Genomic DNA, 21,393 nt, shown 5'->3' on the forward strand with positions numbered 1-21,393 from the left:
GATAAAATGTGATTTACACAAAGGTAAAGTTAGAACTTGAAGAAGTGCTCTAAGTGGTGCCAGAAGTACCTATAACAGGGAGAATTGACCAGTCAGGGGAGTCAGGAAAAATTACCCTGGTGATAAAACAAATGTGGTGAGAGCAAACAAGGTTAGGAAGTAAGTGAAAAGAAAGCCTAAATCTATAACGCCTGAAAAAATGTTATAAAAATATATTTATGCTTTTTCATAGTTTCCTATTTATGTGCTTTATCAATGTATTAGTTTCCCATTGCTGCTGTAACAAATTATCATGAACTTGATGGCTTATGAAAATGCATACTTACTTCCTCACAATTCTGGAGTCCAGGCAGCTTATCTCAAGAGCTCCCAAGACCTGCAGTGAATGCAGGCTTTTTTCTTTATATTTAAATAAGCTGCCTTGAAGGCACATCTTATTCTCTTACAGCAACCAGATTTAGGCTGATAATCACCCATTCAATATTTATAAATGTACAGACAGAAAAAAACATGAAAATATATAATATAAATTATTTATTAGTGCAACTTGTCCTTAAGAAAAAGAACTGCTTATTTTTTAAAATAAAATTGCCACAATGAAAAGCGAGATATTTTTTCACTGAAAGCTTTAATAATAAGTAAATTCCATTCATTAGTGCAGAAAAATTCAAATAATCGAAATGTTTTTCACTAAAAGGTGATTAAAAAGAGAGATTCTGTTTATATTTTTACTAATAAAATTCAGTGGTTTCTCTTCTCATTCTTTCAAAATAAGCTCTGTAGACTTTCTTCAAAAGAATCTCCTGTGATAACCGTGAAAAATGCAAGTTCCTGTATCTCACAGTAGGACTCTTAATGGGACTCCTTGGGGAGCTGGAGAGCAGGCTTTTAGAGTTTGCAGGCACATCAAGTGCTTGTGTGGTTCAATGAAGTGTGAGAATCACTGACAATCATTTTATTCAATTGAGGTGCGTCTATAGGAGTCAGCTTTAATCCACTTTGAATTGAAAGAAGATGGCCTTTCTTTACTGAAAAATTGGAGATTATATAGTAAATAGAAGGTTAAGGTCTTGTAATTTGTTTTTGTTTTTTTTGTTTTGCTATTATTGTCAGCTAAAAGATTTAGAAGTGACTGACCAGGAAAAGGAAGCGAAATTGATTAAATCACTGATAAGAGCTTAAACTATGCTGACTTGTATTGTGCATGATTCTCCCAAGAACCCTAGGATGCATATAGTATTACTTTTCTTTCACATATGACAAAACTGGTGTTCATATAGTTTAAGTGTAGGCCTAATATCATACCATACATTTAATAACTGGAACAGTTTTTGAAACTCAATTCCAAATCTTATATATTCTCTACTTATATCCTCTACATCACAGGTGGCAAACACAAGCAAGGCCCGAAGGCCAAATCCAGCCCTTCACCTTGTTTTATCCAGCTCAGCACCTTGTTTCTCCCTGGTGGCAGCACCGAGCTCCTCGCCCCTAGTTAAGGAGTAGTTATATATATGTACAGTCCTAAAATTACATTCAGCCCTTTGAAGGCAACCTCGAGGCTGATGTGGCCCCTGGTGAAAATGAGCTTGGCATCTTTGATCTAGAGAGTCAGACTATCTTCTGAGATTCGTCTCACATTTTAAGAAAAAGGAAGGAAGGAAGGGGAGGGAGGGATGGAAAAGAAAGGAAACCTCTAACAATTTTACAGAATCTTTGTGTATTAAGAAAGAATAAAGGGCAATTTTTAAAAAACATTTTATTTATTTATCTTTAGAGGGGAAGGGAAGGAGAGAGGGAGAGAAACATCAATGTATGGTTGCCTTTTGTGCATCCCCTGCTGGGAAATGGCCTGCAGGGAACCGGCCTGCAACCCAGGCATGTGCCCTGACTGGGAATCGAACCGCGATCGTGTGGTTTGCAGGCCGGCGCTCAATCCACTGAGCTACACCAGCCAGGGCTAAAGGGCAATTTTTAAATGTCTTTGTTAATAGTCTTTGTTTCTTCCTATTGATGAAATTTATCATATATTGTTTTATTTATTCCAAATATAAATTTAATGTTTGCCCTTTATTTATATCATAAATCCACATAGATGTTTCACCCATCATTGCCCTTCCAGGCATCTTTGCAACTCCATCCCACCATCTCTTACCTTCAGGTTTGATCCACCAAAATCTGCTGATTATCAACTAATGCTTCCCATGTAGGAGACTACAAATGACACAGCTATAAGATTTGTTAACCAATGGTTGTTGGTGACAATTCAAGGCCAACAGGAAATAAAGAAAGAAACTTTACTCAGTGCAAACAGCTCCATGGTGATATATCACAGAGAGACCTGCAGTTTTTTTAGCAGGAGAAATGCATCAGTCTTCAGTCTTCCATGGAAAGAGAAAGTAGCTCCCCAAGACAGCATGGAACTGGCTTATGTATAGACAGAAATCCCCACACCTGGTCCCTGACTGGTCTTTCCTCATGCACAGGAAGACTCTAATCCTTGCAGTTTGATTGGTCCAAAAGGCACTGTCCTGACTGGTCATAATAGAGCCTCTGTGATGGTTGAACTTGTGTAGCTCCAATTGGATAGGGAAAGCCTCAGTCCTTTTGGTTGAAATAAGATTCCAGGAACTCCTTTTTAAGGTCTGTCTCAGATGGCAGAAACGCATGCAGGTGGGCAGTTCAGTGCAGAGGCAAATAGTTCAGTGCAGGCTTCTCACTGAAGTGCATTTTGTGTGAGAGGCCACTGTGTAAAAATGGCTGGTAGGTTCTGCTTTTTAAAAAGATTTGAGCCCAATTAATCACTAGGAGCCCTTCTTAGTGATCATATACTTTCTCAGATTCACAGACCGAATCACCTTCTTAATCATCTGTTTATGGGTAAGATATATACATGAGGTAATTGAATAAAATAATAGGGATTTTCTTCAATCCAAAAAGCACTAGAATTTATACATCCACATTAAAGATTCACAGCAGGAGAATAAGCAATATTTTGAATCCACAAAATATTATGAGAAGCCTCTTTTGGAACTGGATTTAGAGCTCTTTCTAAACCCCATGAAAAATTATGTTACTACTTTATAGCCACACTGTTTATGCCCAAATGTGCCCAGGCACTACTACTGAAATCACAAAGAATGAAAATCCACCACTATTGTGGCATTTCCGAAAGCAGAGTTCCCAAATACGTGCTCAGAAGCACACAGCTGAGAAGCTTGTTTGGAAAGTACAATGCTCATTTGAAAAAAAAAGTATTTCATTGTTTTCAAAAAATAAAAATAAAAATAAAAGTGAAGAATGTAGTTTGGTTAGTTAGGTCTGGACTCACTAGAACGGTACCTCAGTAAAAGGTGGAAAGAAGGCATGTGGAAAGTGGACATTGAAACAGAATCTAAACAGAATCTGAAACAAATAATGCCATTGGCAATGAAAATGGCAAAATAGAAAACTAGTAATGACTTTGGAATGAATTAGAAGTTATACTCCCACTATGAGAAAATAGCAGTTTTTTCTTTAATCAAAAAGGGACAAGAATGCAAAAGATTATGGGGATCTAGAGGAGGAACAGCTGCCCCTGGTTTGGGGACTTATAGTGCCCTCCATGGGTACTTCAGGGCACCTGCACAGCAGGACATACATGAGTTCTGATTTCCAGCAGATCTGGATCTTGTTCTAGTTCCACCTCTCACCGAAGTGATACTTTGAATCATTTAAGTTTTACATGTCTAGTTTTCTCCCCTGTAATGTAAATATAATGAAGCTTCTCATGCAAACCTTCTTGAGATGATTAAAAGCATAATGTATACCCTGGCTGAGGTGGTTCAGTGGATTGAGTGTAGGCCTGCAAACCAGTCTATGGCACACACCTGGGCCGCAGGCCAGGTCCCCAGTAGGGTGCGTGTGAGAGGCAACCACACACCCATGTTTCTCTCCTCTTTCTCCCTCCCTTCCTCTTTCTAAAAATAAATAAATTAAAACAAATTTTTTAAAAAGTGTAATGTAGTAAGTTAATAAGATGATGGATTATTTGTAGGCACTGTCACCTAATAAATGCCAAAATGGATTCTTTCGCCCAACAGGAAGGAGCACAAGTCCCAAAATTAAAACTAATAAGAATCTGCAGTAATTTCCAATGTTAGTCTATTAATGCTGAATGTGATAAGAAAGAAATATGGTTCAAAATTAGAAAAAAGAAAAGAAAGGTTATGAGTAGGGGAAATACACTACACATCGACCCTCACACCCCTTATACTTGTATAAGAAATAATTAGGACAAAATAATTAAGGAAAACTTATAGAAGGTCTACACTTGAGAGATGTTTATGTGATTTCCTACCCCCTTCTTTTAAGTTTGTGCTCAAACTTAATACCATATCTAAAACACTGCCTCTCAGTCTCCTTAACCTGCATTGTTTCTTCATAATTTTTTTCTTCAATTTATTTTTTATTGATTATGCCATTACAGTTGTTCTATTCCCTGATTCATTCCCCTCCACCCTACGCCCCCATCTGCACCATTACCCCCCTTTAGTTTATGACCATGTGTCTCAAGTTCTTTAGATTCTATATTTCCCATACTATTCTTGCCCCCCATCTATTTTCCATCTACTGTCTATGCTACTTATTTTCTGTACCTTCTCCCCCCATCTCCTCCTCCCACTCCCCTGTTGCTAACCCTCCTTGAGATCTTCATTTCTATGTTTCCACTCCTGATCTAGCTGTCCTTTTAGTTTGCTTTTGTTTTAGGTGTGGTTGTTAATAACTGTGAGTTTGCTGTCCTTTCACTGTTCAAGCAAAACTCTCAGACACACAGTTTAAAACACTGGTGATCAGGATCCTCACAGAACTGGTTGATTATAGCCACAAATTAGAGAAACATATGAAGGCAAAACTAATTGAAATGAATGGAATTACACAGGAAACCAATAGCGATGAAAAGGAAACTGGGACTCATAATTCCTATACCTCCCCAAGGTTATATTCCTCATTCGCTTGTCTTTATTGTCTGTTTCCCACTCTGTAATATAAGATTCATGAGGACATGTAGTAGTCACTCAATTGTCTGTTGACTTAACGAATGAATAAGCCAACAAAGCCATGTCAAAGAATTAGGAAGGGTTATTAAGGAGATATAGATAATGTGTGAATTATATCTCTAAGTTTTAAAGTGAGGAAGCATAAGTAGAAAAGACCACTAGTCTGAGAGAAAGGAAAACCAAATGAGCTCAAGCCCTACCATTAATTAGCTAAATATTTTTGGGCAAATTCCTTTTGAGCCTAATTTCCAATATGAAAAATGAAGAGATTGGACTAGATGATCCCTTAGATGCATTTTTTGCTGTCATTTTCTTATTTTGAGGCTTCATAATTGGAAGAAGAAAGAAGAGATGATGGAGGTTTACAGCCCACAGGTGGCACAGAAGGGGCAAGTATGTTTACTAAGCAGGAGAGTGAGGAGATGGTGACAGGTGATTTTTCCTGAGTGGCTGGGCACATAAGTATTACCTTCCACAGACAGACTGTCTGCACATCGGAAGCCCCAGACAAGCCAGGCTACAATTTGAAATGTTGAGATTGACCACGTCAACTAACTACTGCATATTCTCACTATGTCCTGAAGATCTGTGTTATGACATTGCCTCTTTCAAATAGAAACCAAAACTCTATCTTCAGAGCCCATGCTGTCACTCCTTGCTTCAACTAGCAGTGAGCAAATGGATGTTAAACATACAAACCATCCAGTCTAGATTTCAGTCTCCTCTGGTGTCCCATGTATTTTGTGCTCAGCATATTTGTTAAACCCTCTCAAACAACTTCGTTAACTCTCTCTCCTTCCAGTCTCAGCACCTTGCCTTTCCAAATTAGTTTTCCTATCCATGCTGTGTCTCAGCAATTATATTCAGCTGTGTTCATTTGTTTCTAACTGGAAGGCACACATTTTCCTGTGACTTTTTCCACCTCTCAATACTGGTTTATATCTCCCCATCACCCTCCTCTTTCTATATGTACCTTCCTCTGCTTTCATTCTCCCCATGACACTCACTGATTAGCTAGTGAGCCTTCAGGTTTCATTGGTTGTGTATAACTTGTTCACCCCACAGCTGCCCAGCACAGAATTGCTCTTGCTCAGGGCAGGTGTGTACTCAGCCAGCCCCGGCCAGTGTAGAACTTCAGCACAGAGTCAGCAGCTCATGCATGCTGCCAACTTACTGCTGCTGAACTGGTGCCACGAGAGCCAAGTAGTTTCTCTCACAGGTTGTTCTGGTCTGGAGCATGCATGTTGTTCTCTAACCTTTTATTTGTCCTCTAGGACACTTGAAGAGCTCATGGTTGAATTTCTTAGTGTTGCTTGAAGCTGCTGTCAGGCAGTCTTTCTATCATTTCTAAGCTGCAAACTTAAAAACAAACAAACAAAAAACACACACAAAAAATGATGCCCTTAGAAGACCGTCACAAATCAGAGCCTGGAGTTAGAGAACAAAGGAGCTGAAAGGACAAGAGGAGTCTTCTAGCATAGACTCCTGGTTTGTCTGAAGAAACCAAGGCCCACAGAGATGTGCTTACTTAGCCAACAGCACATCCTTAACATTTTCCCAGTGGGTGCATGCAATGAGATGCTTAGTAGTTGATGTGAGATAATCCAGTAAACTGTTGACAAAACAAAGTTTAAATTTATATGAAGCTGACAGAGTTGCAGGTTACTAGTCCATCACAGGCAGAACAAATCAGTACATACAGATGGAAATATTAGGAACATGTGTGATGAGGTCAAGAGGAGAGACTGCCATCGGAAGTGCAGTGGGTGGCTCAGCTGGACCTAGACTGGGTTCAGGGTGGAACAAGCCTGATTGCAGGGCTGTTAACATTTTAATGGGAATTGCTAGAGTTTATGAGAACCACTGAGTACAAAGTTCTACCTTTGAGATGATTTTTCCAACATGTTTTTATAATATGAAATATGTAAAGACACATTTACACAAATATGTTGTTTTTACACACTTGGGAATGTTACTGAAATCAAGGGGTTCCCTGCTCGGGGTACTCTATTCAGAAAGGAGTGTGGTAGTGGCACAGCAGTTTTGTTTGCTTTGCAGCAAGGAGGCAGGGGTTCCATATCCAAAGCTCTCCCTAGGGAAAGGGAGGCTTAGCCATTGTTTATATACACTGTTTGGTCAATGATGTATTGATTTCTTCTTTGCAGTGGGCTACATGTACCAGGTTGGGTTTCAGTAAGGTTTGTCCTGTTTACAGCTGGTTTGCAAAATACTGTGCTACATTTTAACATTTAGCAAAAATTGTAGTTAGTAAGAATGGCCCAGACCTTGAGACCTTTGTCCTATCTAACAGGAACACACAGTTCTCTTCTGCAGCTTGGCTTTGTCCATTTAAGTAATGAACAGTAGCTGTCTTTCCATAAAACAATATACCACTACATCTACTACATAGTTTTTAATTGCTGCATAGTATTTCAGTGTTTGAATAACAATAATTGATACAGTATATTTACTTTTTTAAACTAATTTTTCTAATAACAGAATGTGTTACTAGTAAATAACAGAATATTTACTTAAAAATAATTTAAGTAAAGGAATAAAATAAAAATGAAACAATCTTCCTTTTTCTCAATCTTGTTTACTGATAATTCTTCATCTTTTCAGTTAACTTAGTCTTCACCTTTATGGCTTTAGATAAAACATTTAGTCACCTAGGCAGGTAGCTCAATTGGTTAGAGTGTCATCTCTATATGTCAAAATTGTGGATTTGATCTCTGTCAGGGTCCACAGATGAAACATACAGGAATCACCAGTCAATGCATAAATAGGAGTAAGTGAAAAAACAAATTGATGTCAGACTGTTTGTCTCTTTTTCTCTCATTAAAATAAAAATATTTAAAAATATTAGCCATCTATTTGGTTAGCATCTATAAATGCCCCATCATCAAAAATGAGGAACTTGGCCCAATTAATCTTCCTTTGCCACCAGCCTCATAGTCCATGCCAATGTTATTATCTTATGTTCTCAGTGTTTCAAATATTTATGTTTTAATATGATACTATAATTTAATCTCATACTTTATGAGTGGCTAAAACTCATAACACAAAAAAATCACATTTTTTATTATTATGAATTTGTAATTCAAGTTAAATTTCTTTTATTTTCCCCCCAAAATTGTTATGAGTAAGCAATCTGTGGACTTCACAATGGGCATACTCTATTTTACATTTGATGGCCAGTGGCTGAAGCAACTTTTATCTTGGGGAATTGTAAAGTAGTACCATATTTTGACATGTATAATGTGTACTTTTTTGCCCAAATTTTTTAAGGAAAAGTAAGGATGCACATTATACATGGGTATAATGATTATATACCATGGGTATAATAACGGGCATAATAATCCCACGTAGAATGTGCACAAAAATGTGGGTGTGCATTATACACAGCAAAATACAGTAATTCTCTAAATCATGCCTTTCTTCTATACAAAAAAATTTCTTTTCTTCTCTTTTTATCCTATTTATATATATATTGATTATCACTAACAGCTTGTAAAATTATTTTTATTCAATATTTACAATCCAATTTCTGGTTCTAGTAAAAGAGAAGTAACTTGTTTTGAAATAACCCTTCCAGGTAATAACAACTAGAGACAATGGGGAAAATGATAATAGCTCTCTGAAGTCCCTGAAGGCAGAAATTAGAAGGATGAGGATCACAGAGTGAGACTGAATTTATTTTGCATTCCCCCACATAGCAGCCCCAGTCCACAGGGCATTGCAGAGCTAGAATTCAGAAAGGTACAGTCTTCTTGGTCTGAGGAATCAGAGGTTTCCCTCTTTCTATATTTCCCTATTCTCCTTAGTTTTATACAGTTCTGATAGTCCCATATCCTCATTTGGAAATAGTGGACAACCATACTACCTAATCGTAGGGTTTTAAAAATATATAACCTAATTGTGTTAATGCCTGTAAAGTTGGCAGGGCAGAGCTTGACACGTGGTAAGCACCTATTGGTTGAAGAATGTTGGATATGCCTAGAATCCTCAACAATGATAGTTCTTGCACAGACTTTATAATGCCCCTTAAGATTCCACAAAGCATAACCATGAAGCATTGTTTTCGACCCTCTTTTACAGATAAAGTAACAGAGGTTAAGAGGGTAAAAGTTACTTAGCTGGGGCCACAAAACTAATTACTAACAAGCTGAAAAATGAAACCAGATCTACTTTATGTCAAGAATTTTCTTCCACATTTAATTTCTTTATTCCTATACAATTATTATTTCTTTCCTAATACATTTTAAAAAAATATGACACATTTATATGTTATATATACATACACCATATGCAGGATGTCTACCATACTTTAATTGTTAATTCCCTATGTTAAAATAAAGAAATCCAAATTTGATAAGAATTCCAATATGCAAGAAAAGCCCAAGGGGTTATTAGAACAGATACACTCTAAATCAACTTGACCCTTTGCCCCTATCAGGTCATTCACGGTCATTTACTACATGTTCTGAACTCTGGAGTCTGCGTCCTATTTCAGAAATGATCAGGCAGAACTCACAAAAAGAATTATAAAAGCCTCTCTGAAACTTCATGCATCTACACTGAGAGACAAACTTTCTCAAAATACTCAGTAAAAAAGTCTAGATCACTAAGACCAGGAATTTTTACACATAAATTTTTTATCAGCTGTAAGACAATAAATAATCTCTCTCATCTTAAAAACTATTGCAGAAAGCATGAAAATAAAAGATTAAGTAAAGATGAATTAAAAGATAGCAAAAGAAGAAAAATGTTAAAAAAAATTTATGTAAATATAATTATTACACATATATGTATTTTGTCCTTCAAAAATATTTTCTCCTTTACAGATGATCTTCACAAATTTATAAGATTTATTTAAAAATATGCATTTTTAGTGCTATTTTTGAATTTAACTATAAGTAATTAAAATCACAAAGTAAAACACTATTCAATATAGTTACCATAATAAAAGTAAAATTCCTGTTTCAAAATCAGAAACTTTATTATTAGTAAAGTGGGAAAATCATATAATCATCTCGATAGATACAAGAAAAATATTTAATGTAATACTAGAGATGTTCATGATAAAAATCCCAGCAAACTAAGAATGGAAAAGAAATTCTTTAATCTGACAAAGGATATCAACATCCTTTATTAAATGGTATGCATCACAGTGGAACTTCAAAATATTCTCATTAAAGTTAGAAAATAATTAAATGTGTCTTTATTCCCACCTAAAATCAGTATTATGCCAATGCTTAGCCAATGCTATAATAGAAAAGAAAAGAAAAGTGTAAGAATTTTTTTAAAAACTGTAAATATTCGCAAGTTTATGATTACTCCTGTAACAAATCCAAAAGAACCTAGGTAAACTATTGACATTAGTAGCAATTAGCAAGATTACTTGATGCAGAAATCAATTATAGTCCTATGCACCAATCTTAATCAAATGTAATCTTATATAGGATTGATTATACTAAGTCTCAAAAACCATAATATTAAACAAAACTCCTAAGTTACAGAGCAGTAGACATAATATTTTATCATTAAAAAAGTTTAAACGCATGTATATTGTTCAGGATTATATATAAGCTTCTTGAATATGATAGCCAACAAATCAGGCAAGGACAGTCTGCAGAAAAGGAAGAGGGGAAGACACTGTGAGTAGGGAGGAAAACACAGGGGCCAGCTATTGCTTTAAATTGTTCTTTAAAAATATTAAGCATTTGTGACAAAATGCTATAATCTGATGGAGGAACTAAATTTATTTTATATATCTGTATACTTCTCACATATTTCAAAAAGCTTCACTGCATAAAACAACAACAAAAAATAAAGTAGTGCTATAAGGGAAAATATATGTTAGAATTTTAAATGGCATTAACCTCTGAACACGGGCGGCCACATTGCAAGCTCCTGCTAGAGTCTTGCTCTCTCCAGGAAATAACAATCGACAGCTTTGGAAACTGGCATAAAAGTACAGAGGGTTTCCTGCCTTGTCAGTAACTCATTTTCCAAACCTGCTGGAGAAACTTAAGTTAGCACAGATGCCAGAGCAAGTGCATCTGCGGTGTATCTGGGGTCTCTTTCCCCTTGCACCATATGGGTTTTCTTTTCTTCCCCAGAGAAAAACAACAGGTCAGTCGACACAATGCTGGATAGAGACAAATTACTTTATTAAGTAGAAAATAAATGACTTCCACTAAATGTTGTTTTTTCTTCTCTAGTTTTGCATTGGTGTCATTCCTCCTGTCTCCAGAACTTATCTGTGTCATTAAACACTCTGAGTTTCTGGATATTTGGAGATGGGAGTGTGTGTTCTTTATTCCTGTTGTTTAATAGAAATACTGCAGACAAATCCATTCTGTTTTTACAGTCATCTGTTATGGACACAGTTCCTTCCTACAGTCTTTCCTGTATGACCTCTTAGATACATAATGCCTCTGCTTCTTTAGACTCTATGAAAGCCTAAATAACATCCCCTGAGACAGACTAGGATGTAACAAGTGGCAGATCTTTGAGAGAGTTCAGAGAACATCCACTGCATAAAACAAGTTAGAAAAGCAAGAGCAAAGGCACACTTCTGAGGACATGCAAGCTGAAACAAATTTCAAGTTCCTAAAGGCAAGACTCACATCAGAATGACTGAGTGATCAATTGATACATTTATTTTGCTACTCACATTATACTGGTTTATGAATTTGCCCACAGCATTCTTTGAATCACTCCAACATTGAGACCTCCCAAGGCATGGTAGGGAAAAAATTCATCTGTGTCACTCTGTTGGGGGGGGAGGGCGGGTAGGATGGGTTGGGTTGGTAGTAGAGACTGTCTTTATCTCTAGGCTCATATAAATACCCACAAGGCTTAGGTGGGATGGGAAGGGATCTAGTTCTTAAGTATTGGCTGTTGGCCTCCTCTTGCTCCTGCTGCCATTTGGGGGTCCTGCCCCTGATTTGGCACTCTATCTGTGGGCCCTCATGCTTTTTACACTGCCTGAGAGACCCCGAGGTCTATGCTGTTCTGTCATACCCCAGTGCACCATGCAGTCATCAATTTCCCATCAGAAATCCTAAACACCAGTCTCAAAAAACGTCCCCTTTACTTTCCATTTTGAGCCAACTCAACACTTGATCCCTTTTTCTTCCTCATTAAGGTCTCCACTGACTAAACAAAGCAGGGGATGATAGAGAGGGATAGTTATTATGAGTGCCTGGCAGATTCCAGTATTGGTCCTGAAGCACATAGGCAGATGAAAAGGTTAGCAGCACAATTCAAATCTTGGGCATTTGTGTGTATCAGGAGTTCTCTTAGTAAAGTGAAATTGTTTTATTAAATTGGTGGTTTATGAATTATTACCCTTGAAACATTAGTGTTACTTGGGGTGCCTTGCATCTGCTTCAGGAGTCAAGGCATGGCCAAGTTTTATTTTTATTTACATAACTTATATAAACTTTATTTGATAAAAGGAGTACATTTCCTCTATGTTCCTTTGTTCCATTGATGGAACAGGTTTGCAGATAAATTCAGGTTAATTAATCTCCATGTATCCTGAATGTCAGAAGGAGTTGTGCATTATTAAAATCCTGTAGTCACACTAATATCTGTAGATCTGCGTAGGATTTTTAACTCCTGTCTTTTAACACATCTCCCAGTTTCCACATCAGTCCTCACTCTAGGGCATAATACTTTCAATTCTAGCATTTTCTCTTTATAGACACCACCAAATTTCTTTGAATAAAAGTTAGGTGTCATTAAATTTACCCAATACACTTTCTTAAAGAAATGAATTGAAGTGAGATATAAAGCATGAATGCAGTCCTATTTTTACTGAAAATGCAACCAGAAGCCAAACACTGTTTGAGGAAAGCATAAGAACATAAGGAGCTGTGAAACCGCAGCTGACTCCATCCATCTAACCCATCAAGTGAAATCATAAGAGTGATTATTTGCTGAGTCCTGTAGTAGCCAATGGTAATCATCTTTATTTGTTAAATTTTATCTACTTTTATCTGATTCTTCACTTGGGGTCTGTTTTCTAGGAAACCCTATGAAGAAGAAAAAAAATCCCAGCAACAATGCCAGCCAGTTTCTCTGGCTCATGTAGAACCTTCCCAGTGTCTATAGCTGCATTTCATGGGAGAGAGAGAGAAAAGAGACATGGAGAGAGGGAAAGTTCTTTTTGAGCCTTCTCATCTATTGTGGATGTTAGAAGTTAATTTTTATAGATTGTCAATAACAATGGTTTATAGATTGTCCCATTGCAAAGTTCTTCGAGGATTTTCTAATAAGGTAACTATGCCAAACTGCATCCAGGGAGGCCAAGGAAGGCCTCAAACTGATCCAGGTCCTTGTCATGGAAAAAGTAGGAGCTTGAGAACATGACAGAAAGATTTAGTAAAGCACTGTAAATTTATTGAAGTGATAGTGCACAGTCGAGAAGTGACAGTTGGAGATCTTGGAGACTGTGATGCCTCCTTGGGGCCTGGGTTGAAGGTTTTATTAAATACGGCCAAGGGGATGGGAGATTGGGTTGCTCTTTGCTTCTGATGCTGGTGGGGTGACTTCTGTCTCAGCTTGTCCTTGTCTCTATTCTCCAGATAGTGATTTCTTTTTGGTACTCCCAATTATAGGAAATTGGGAAGGGGGAAGCAGAAAACAGGTGGCCAGTGAAGGTGGCATCTGTGATGTTCCAACCAAGATGGAGAAGGTGAGGGTTAGAGCCTGAGGCCTTTGTTCTGTATTCTAACTTTCATTCCTCACTAGTACGGCAAAAATTTAGGCCATGCCAGAAAATCAGTCACCACAATTAGTATCATCCATGTACCCCTAGAAAAAGGCTAAAGAGATTAGGATGAGGTCTAGAAATGGAGGCCTAAGAATGCTGGATATTACACTTTTGGGTATCAAAATAAGAATGTAAGGATGTTACTTTTTTATGTTGTACTCTTAGTTTTATCTGGTTCATGTGACTATCTGGTTTATATGCTTCTGGAAAGAGAGCAACTCTCTAGTCTGTGGATTCCAAGCAGACACACCCATTTACTGGATAATGAGGGAAGACTAGTCTATTTGGAATTTCTAAACTGCTGCCTCAAGCCCATTTTTTTTCTGCACCTAAAAAACATGAGTTGGTGGGACCAACAAATATAGAGTGGTTATATGGGTATTCTAACACCTCACAACATGAGGAGATTTCTATTCTCTCCTTAAAGGAAATCATGCTCAAGTTTATTTATTTATAACCAGTGGATATTTAAGATTATCATAAGAAAAATATTAGCTAATATAGGTGTTGTGTGTTGTTTTTTGTTTTGTTTTTCACAATTCCATTATCTCTTATAAATTACATTGTTACATAGGATTTAAATTTTATTGTGTCTGGATGAAGTATTTGTTTGAATACCTAAAAAGTTATCAGTTAGAATTACAGTTACCTCTATGTAAGACAAATCTGACAACACTGACTTAAAAAATAGGGTTTTTAACTTATTTTTAAAATTTCATTAAATTTATTGGGGTGAAATTAGTTAATATGATTATATACTTCAAGTGTACAATTCTATAATACATCATCTGTTTATTGCACTAACCCAGGTCACCTCCATCACCAGATAGTCACCCTCTTCTACCTCCTCCCACCACATTTCCCCTCTGCTAACCAGCATAACGTTGTCTGTGTCTATGAAGGTTTTTGTTTGTTTGTTTTTGTTAGTTTGTTGCCTTTTGTTTTATATTCCAAGGGGTTTCTACTTCTGAAGTGACAAGCAATTGAGAGGTAAGCAGTGTACACAAGTGCAGGGACTCTCCAGTAATACCATGAACTCATGTTCTTTTTTCTTTCTTTTCTATAGTCTTCAGTGAGCTTCTCACTCCATAGTGACAAGATGGCTAAGCTGCATACATGTTCCAGAAAGGAAGGTGGAGATAGTGCAAGAGGTGAAATGTGTGTGATAGACAAGTAATCCTTTTTCTTTCAGGAAAATAATAGCTCTCCTGGAATCTCCACCAAGTCATCTCATCTCAGATGCTAGAACTGGAACATAGGGCTCTCTCTAGCAGCAAGGGAGCATGAGAGGTGACTTTTGGGTTTTAAACTGGACACATTGCTATCCCTAACAATATAAAAATAAAATAAATAAATAAATACAAGTTCAAATGTGGGATAAGAAAGCAAGAGTATCTAACACAATCTTTTGCTTAAGTTAAATACACTCCTTCCCAAAGTAGGCAAGCCCAAAGTTTCATCTAGTTTTATTCATTCTGTTCAGAGTCCAGCTTTCTGGGTTATGTGTAATCCTGTCTGCCTGGATAGGATGAAGATTCTCATGATATCTCAATTTTTAAAACTAAAGGACAAGTTATCTTCTCCCAACATACCCAATGTGCAATGGTAGGAAAGAACAGACAATAATAACGGTGTTCTTGTTGGGAGAAAGGGATAATTATGCTCTTACAGGGAAAAGGGTATAACAGGAAACCAGCGTACCTTTTAGGAATACTGAGGACTCTCGGACATGCTTAATCTGACAGGACTCATTCTGACAGGAATTCACTGACTACATATCACTTTCCTGGTTCTGACCTCTGGGCAAAATAGTTCTAGTCTGTTAAATATCTAAATTAAGGTTTAGAAAAATGCCCTCTTAAAAGAAGTTTCAAGGCCATCATGAATTTATTCCTGTGGGTTAAATTCAGAGGCCCAGGTATAGACATAAGAGCTGAACATACATAGGTAAGCCTGAATTTTTATTTCCTTTGCTTCTGTCTAAAACTTAGTAAATTTTATGCTATCTGCAGGTAAAATTTTGCCTAAACTTTCTCTTTTAACCTAAAGACTCATGTTTTTATCAACTGGCTTATAAATTCTGCTTATCCCCCTAACCTTGATTAGTGAATATTAGTGACCTTGAGGGAATCCAAAATCAGTTCCATTCAGAAAACAACCTCTTTGCTAGTTGATTTACCTCTTAATGGAAGGGGTTTGAAATAGTCTGAAGGCCACAATCTAATCTAATAAGGTCCAGTACCTCATAGCAGTGCTTATAATGGTTTATGTTTAATGTACAAGAGTAAATTTTTTCAAGGATGCAAGGCTTCCTTGAAAAGACATGAGACTTTTGGTCAATTTATATCGCAAGACATGGGCAGAAAGCATCTCTCTTAGCAGAGCTGTATTTTCTTCCTATCTACCTGCAGCCTTGCTAGCTCTAGTCTGAATTCATTCCACTCTTGAGAAGTTTTGCTAAGATGGAGAAAAAGTAACCAGCATATGGCAATGATCTAAATCTTTCCCTCAGTATTCTTCAGGACTATGTATTTGGTAGAAATGTGGCCTACATGTTAACCATATTATCAAAGGTTTTTCTACTAAATGATAAGGATCACTAACATGTAATATCTGGGTGATCATCTCCCAAAGCCTACCTCCTTCACTCAGCCAATTTTATATTGTAGATTCTGTAACTGTCAGACCCCTATCTAACATCAAATTTTATATTAGCTAAAACTGCATACAGCTGCATATAATAGAAACTTGACAACAGAGATTGAATCCCATTGTTCCTCCTTAGACAAGAAAGCAGAACAACACATTCATAATGCCTTCAGAAATCGGGCTGCTCCTATTGCTCTGCTAAGCCATCTTCAGCTAGTGGCTTTCATTATTCTGATCCAAAGTTGATTGTTTTTTAGAATTGAGTCATAAGGGAGTCAATTGAGTTAGAGGTATTTTTAACTATATTGTCACCTCCAAACAATGTTGGGGTTCTCTTAATAAGAAAGAAGAAAGTTCAATTTATTAGACAGCAGCGTTTGCCAGTTTCTGAACCCCAATCAGGCATAATACACTCAGTAAAGTGGTTGGAGAGAGTTTGTTTGTAGACTTCAGCTAAGCTATCTGGGGCCACTTGAGTTCAAGTAGAGTGTGGTGTGAAGAGAGTGTCTTATTCCCTTTACGATGTTCTCTGGCAGGAAAAGAATAATGACACCATCCTCCTTGTGTCAGTGTACTAGCTGCTCTTGTCAACAAAGAGGCAGAAACCTACAACAGCACACTCATCCATGAAGCATATTTCAAACCTTTACTAGTATCACATCTGCTGAAGTCCTATTGACTAAAACAAATTACATAGCTAAGCCCAAACTCGCTCTGCTTCTGTAGGTAGAAATTCCAAAGACACACAGCAAAAGGTATAAATACAAAGACAAGAAATGAGGCAAATAATCAAATCTACTATAAGCTGGTTTGGTGATAATATCTGACCCATTACTCATTTCCCATTTAAGGGAAAAGGACAAATTTTTCTCTATTCTGTAATAAAACCATGTAAAAACAAACAAGGAAAATTTTTTAGACAAATAGTTTCCTTTGTAAGGATGGAAAGGATATCTTTATTTTCAAGAGAAGGTGATAATAATAGCCAGTTAATTTTATGTTCTTCCTACAAGAAAGGAAAATTGCTTTATGGTTTATATCAAAGAACTTCAGACTAATAAAGAAACCCAGTCAAGAAGCTTTAGTTATTTGTAAGTACTTTTGGCAAAATGTGATTTATATATTTTAAAAGATATTCGGAATAATATATTTATTTATTTCATAGAGTGGTGTTGCTAGAAGTATTCTGCATGCCCATCTATTCCAATAATCAAATCTAGGAATTATTTTACATTCCTTATAGATGAATAATCAAGGTATACTATACTTTCAGTGGTGAGATTGTCACATCTTCAGAAGGAAGCTTACTCCATTGTTCCAAGAGTCTTCTTAAGCAAAGTTAACTTAGCACTTTCCTCCCCTTGCCCTTAATTCTAGAAAAAGTTTTACTAATTTTATTTTTAAAATGTATTGGTTTCTGAAAGTTGTCATAAGAGATTGCCACAAACTTCATAGCTTAAACTAACACAAATTTATTATATCACAGTTCTGGTAGATAGAAGTCTAAAATCAAAGTATTGTCAAGAGAATGCTCCTTCTGAAGGCTCTAGCAAAAAATTCTTCCTTACTTTGTCCTAGCTTCTGATGACTCCTGGAAATTCATAGCATTCTGTGGCTTTTAGCTATACCACTCCAATCCTGCCTTTGGCTCTACATGACCTTCCTCCCTGTGTGCATCACTGTGCATTCTCTTCTCTTCTTTTTTAAAAAAATATATTTTATTGATTCTGCTATTATAGTTGTCCCAGTTTTCCCTCCTTTGCCTCCTCCACCCAGCAACCTCCACTCCCCCAGGCAATCTCCACACAATTGTTCATGTCCATGGGTCATGCATATAAGTTCTTTGGAGACTCCATTTCTTATACTGCACTTTTCATTCACATGGCTATTCTGTAACTACCTATTTGTACTCTCTAATCCCCTCATCTCTTCACCCATTCCCCTTCAACCCTCTCCCATCTGGCAGCCATCTCCATATCCATGATTCTGTCTCTGTCCTTGTTTGTTTAGTTTGTTTTATAGGTTCAATTGTTGATATGTAGTTATTGCCATTTTATTGTTCATAGTTTTGACCTTTTTTCTCAGTGCAACATAAACTTTTATTTATTTATTTGTATTGTTGTTCAAGTACAGTTGTCTGCATTTTCACCTCACAACTCTCCCGTGCCCCACCTATCCTCACATCCCACCCTCAATCCTACTCCTTTTGGCTTTGTCCATGGGTCCTTTATACGTGTTCCTTGACTACCCTTCCCCTTCTTTCTCCCATTATCCCATTCCCCTCCGCTCTGGCTACTGTCAGTTTGTTCTTTATTCCAGTGTCTCTGGATATATTTTTCTTGCTTTTTTGTTGTTGTTGATTAGGTTCCACTATGGGTAAGATCATATGGTATTTGCCTTTCACCACCTGGCTTATTTCATTTCACATAATGCTCTCCAGTTCCATCCATGTGATGTTCTTCTTTTTTCTTAACTAAGTCCTTTAACATTTCTTACAATAATGGTTTGGTGATGAACTCCTTTAGTTTTTTTCTTGTCTGGGAAGCTCTTTATCTTATTTTGGTTCTAAATATTTTTGCTGGGTATAGCAATGTTGGCTGAAGGTTCCAGGTTTGTGCTTTTTCATGACTTTGAATATTTCTTGCCAATCTCTCGAAGCCTGAAGAGTATCTTTTGAGAAATCAGCTAACAGTCTTATGGGAACTCCACTGTAGGTAACTAACTGCTTTTCTCTTGCCACTTTTAAGATTCTCTCTTTATCTTTAATCTTTGGCATTTTATTTTATTTTATTTTAAATTTTATTGATTATGCCATTACAGTTGTTCTATTCCCCCCTTCATTCCCCTCCACCCTTACCCCCCCTCGCCCGCCATTCCCCCCCTTTAGTTTATGACCATGTGTCTCAAGTTCTTTAGATTCTATATTTCTCATACAATTCTTGCCCTAACTCCTATCTATTTTCTACCTACCCTCTATGCTACTTATTTTCTGTACCTTCTCCCCTTTCTCCTCCTCCCACTCCCCTGTTGCTAACTCTCCATGAGATCTTCATTTCTATGGTTCCGCTGCTGATGTAGCTGTCCTCTTAGTTTGCTTTTGTTTTAGGTGTGGTTCTTAATAACTGTGAGTTTGCTGTCCTTTCACTGTTCATATTTTTTATCTTCTTTTTCTTAGATAAGTTCCTTTAACATTTCATATAATAAGGGCTTGGTGATGATCAACTCCTTGAATTTGACCTTATCTGAGAAGCACTTTATCTGCCCTTCCATTTTAAATGAAAGCTTTGCTGGATACAGCAATCTTGGATGTAGGTCCTTGCCTTTCAAGACTTGGGATACTTCTTTCCAGCCCCTTCTTGCCTGTAAGGTCTCTTTTGAGAAATCAGCTGACAGTCTGATGGGAACGCCTTTGTAGGTGACTGTCCCCTTATCTCTTGCTGCTTCTAGAATTCTCTCCTTCATTTTAATCTTGGCTAATGTAATTAATCGATATGACTTGGTGTGTTCCTTCTTGGGTCCAAATTCGTAGGGACTATCTGAGTTTCTTGGATTTCCTAGAAGTCTATTTCCTTTGCCAGATTGGGGAAATTCTCCTTTATTATTTGTTCAAATAAGCTTTCCACTCATGGCTGTTCCTCTTCCCCTTCTGTTACCCCTATAATTCAGATGTTGAAGCATTTAAATATGTCCTGGAAGTTCCTAAGCCTCTCCTCATTTTTTTGAATTCTTGTTTCTTCATATTTTTCTGTTTGGTCATTTTTTTCCTCCTTCTGGTCCACTCCTTTGATTTTAGTCCCAGTTTCCTTTCCATTACTGTTGGTTTCCTGTGCATTACCATTCATTTCAATTAGTTTAGCCTTCATATGTTCCTCTAATTTGTGACTAAAATCAACCAGTTCTGTGAGCATCCTGATCACCAGTGTTTTGAACTGTGCATCTGAAAGTTTTGCTATTTCTTCGTCGCTTAGAATTATGGGCTCTGGGACTTTGAGATCTTCTTGAGCCATGTTTGGTTTGCTCGCACCCAGTAGGTATGAGGATGGGAGCCTTATGTGTTCACCAGGGCGAGGCTGCCCAGGTCACTGGGTTGTGATGCTGTATGTGGGGGTGGGGTCTGAGTGTCTGTCTCACTGCACGCTCTTCGCTGTTTTATCTGCATGCAAATATGTGATCATGGTCAGCCTTCTGCCTTGTGCCCTCACTGGGTCTGCCTGTTTCAGCCCCACACCTGGGATCCGCCAACCGCTGACCATGCGCCTGGGTTGGTCTGGCTGACTTTTCCTGTACAACCCTGCTCCGCCAGCTGCTGGCTCCGCCCCTCTTACTGGTCTAGCTGAAGGGTTCCTTGTTGTTGGACTTTGGTATAGTTTAATTTTCTGTGTTATGGTTGCGTATTTGTTTTAGTAAAACTTTGTTGTATTTACACTTGGATGTGCGAGGAGGCACAATGTTTCCATCTATGCCTCCATCTTGGTGGAAGTCCTAATCTTTGGCATTTTAATTACAATGTGCCTTGGAGTGTATTTCTTTGCATTCGTCTTGTCTGGGACTGTCTCGGCTTCCTGGACTTATATGTCTATTTCCTCCTCTAAGTTAGGGGTCTTCTTTCATTATTTTTTCCAATGAATTTTCAATTTCTTGCTCTTTTTTTCTCCTTGTGGCACCCCTATGATGTAAATGTTGGAGTGCTTGAAGTTGTCTCAGAGGCTCCTTACACAATTCTCTTTTTGTTGGATTCTTATTACTTGATGTTCTGATTGGTTGTGTTTTTTTCTTTATGTTCTGAGTCATTGATTTGATTCTTGGCTTCAACCATTCTACTGTTGTTTCCCTACATATTGTTCTTTATTTAAATTAGTGTATTTATTTTTCAGGTTCTTACTAGATTCCTTGAGCATCCTTACAACCAATGTTTTGAAC

Source organism: Artibeus jamaicensis, unplaced genomic scaffold (assembly GCF_021234435.1).
Source record: "Artibeus jamaicensis isolate MK-2021 breed Jamaican fruit bat unplaced genomic scaffold, CSHL_Jam_final contig_536, whole genome shotgun sequence".
NCBI lineage: Eukaryota > Metazoa > Chordata > Mammalia > Chiroptera > Phyllostomidae > Artibeus > Artibeus jamaicensis.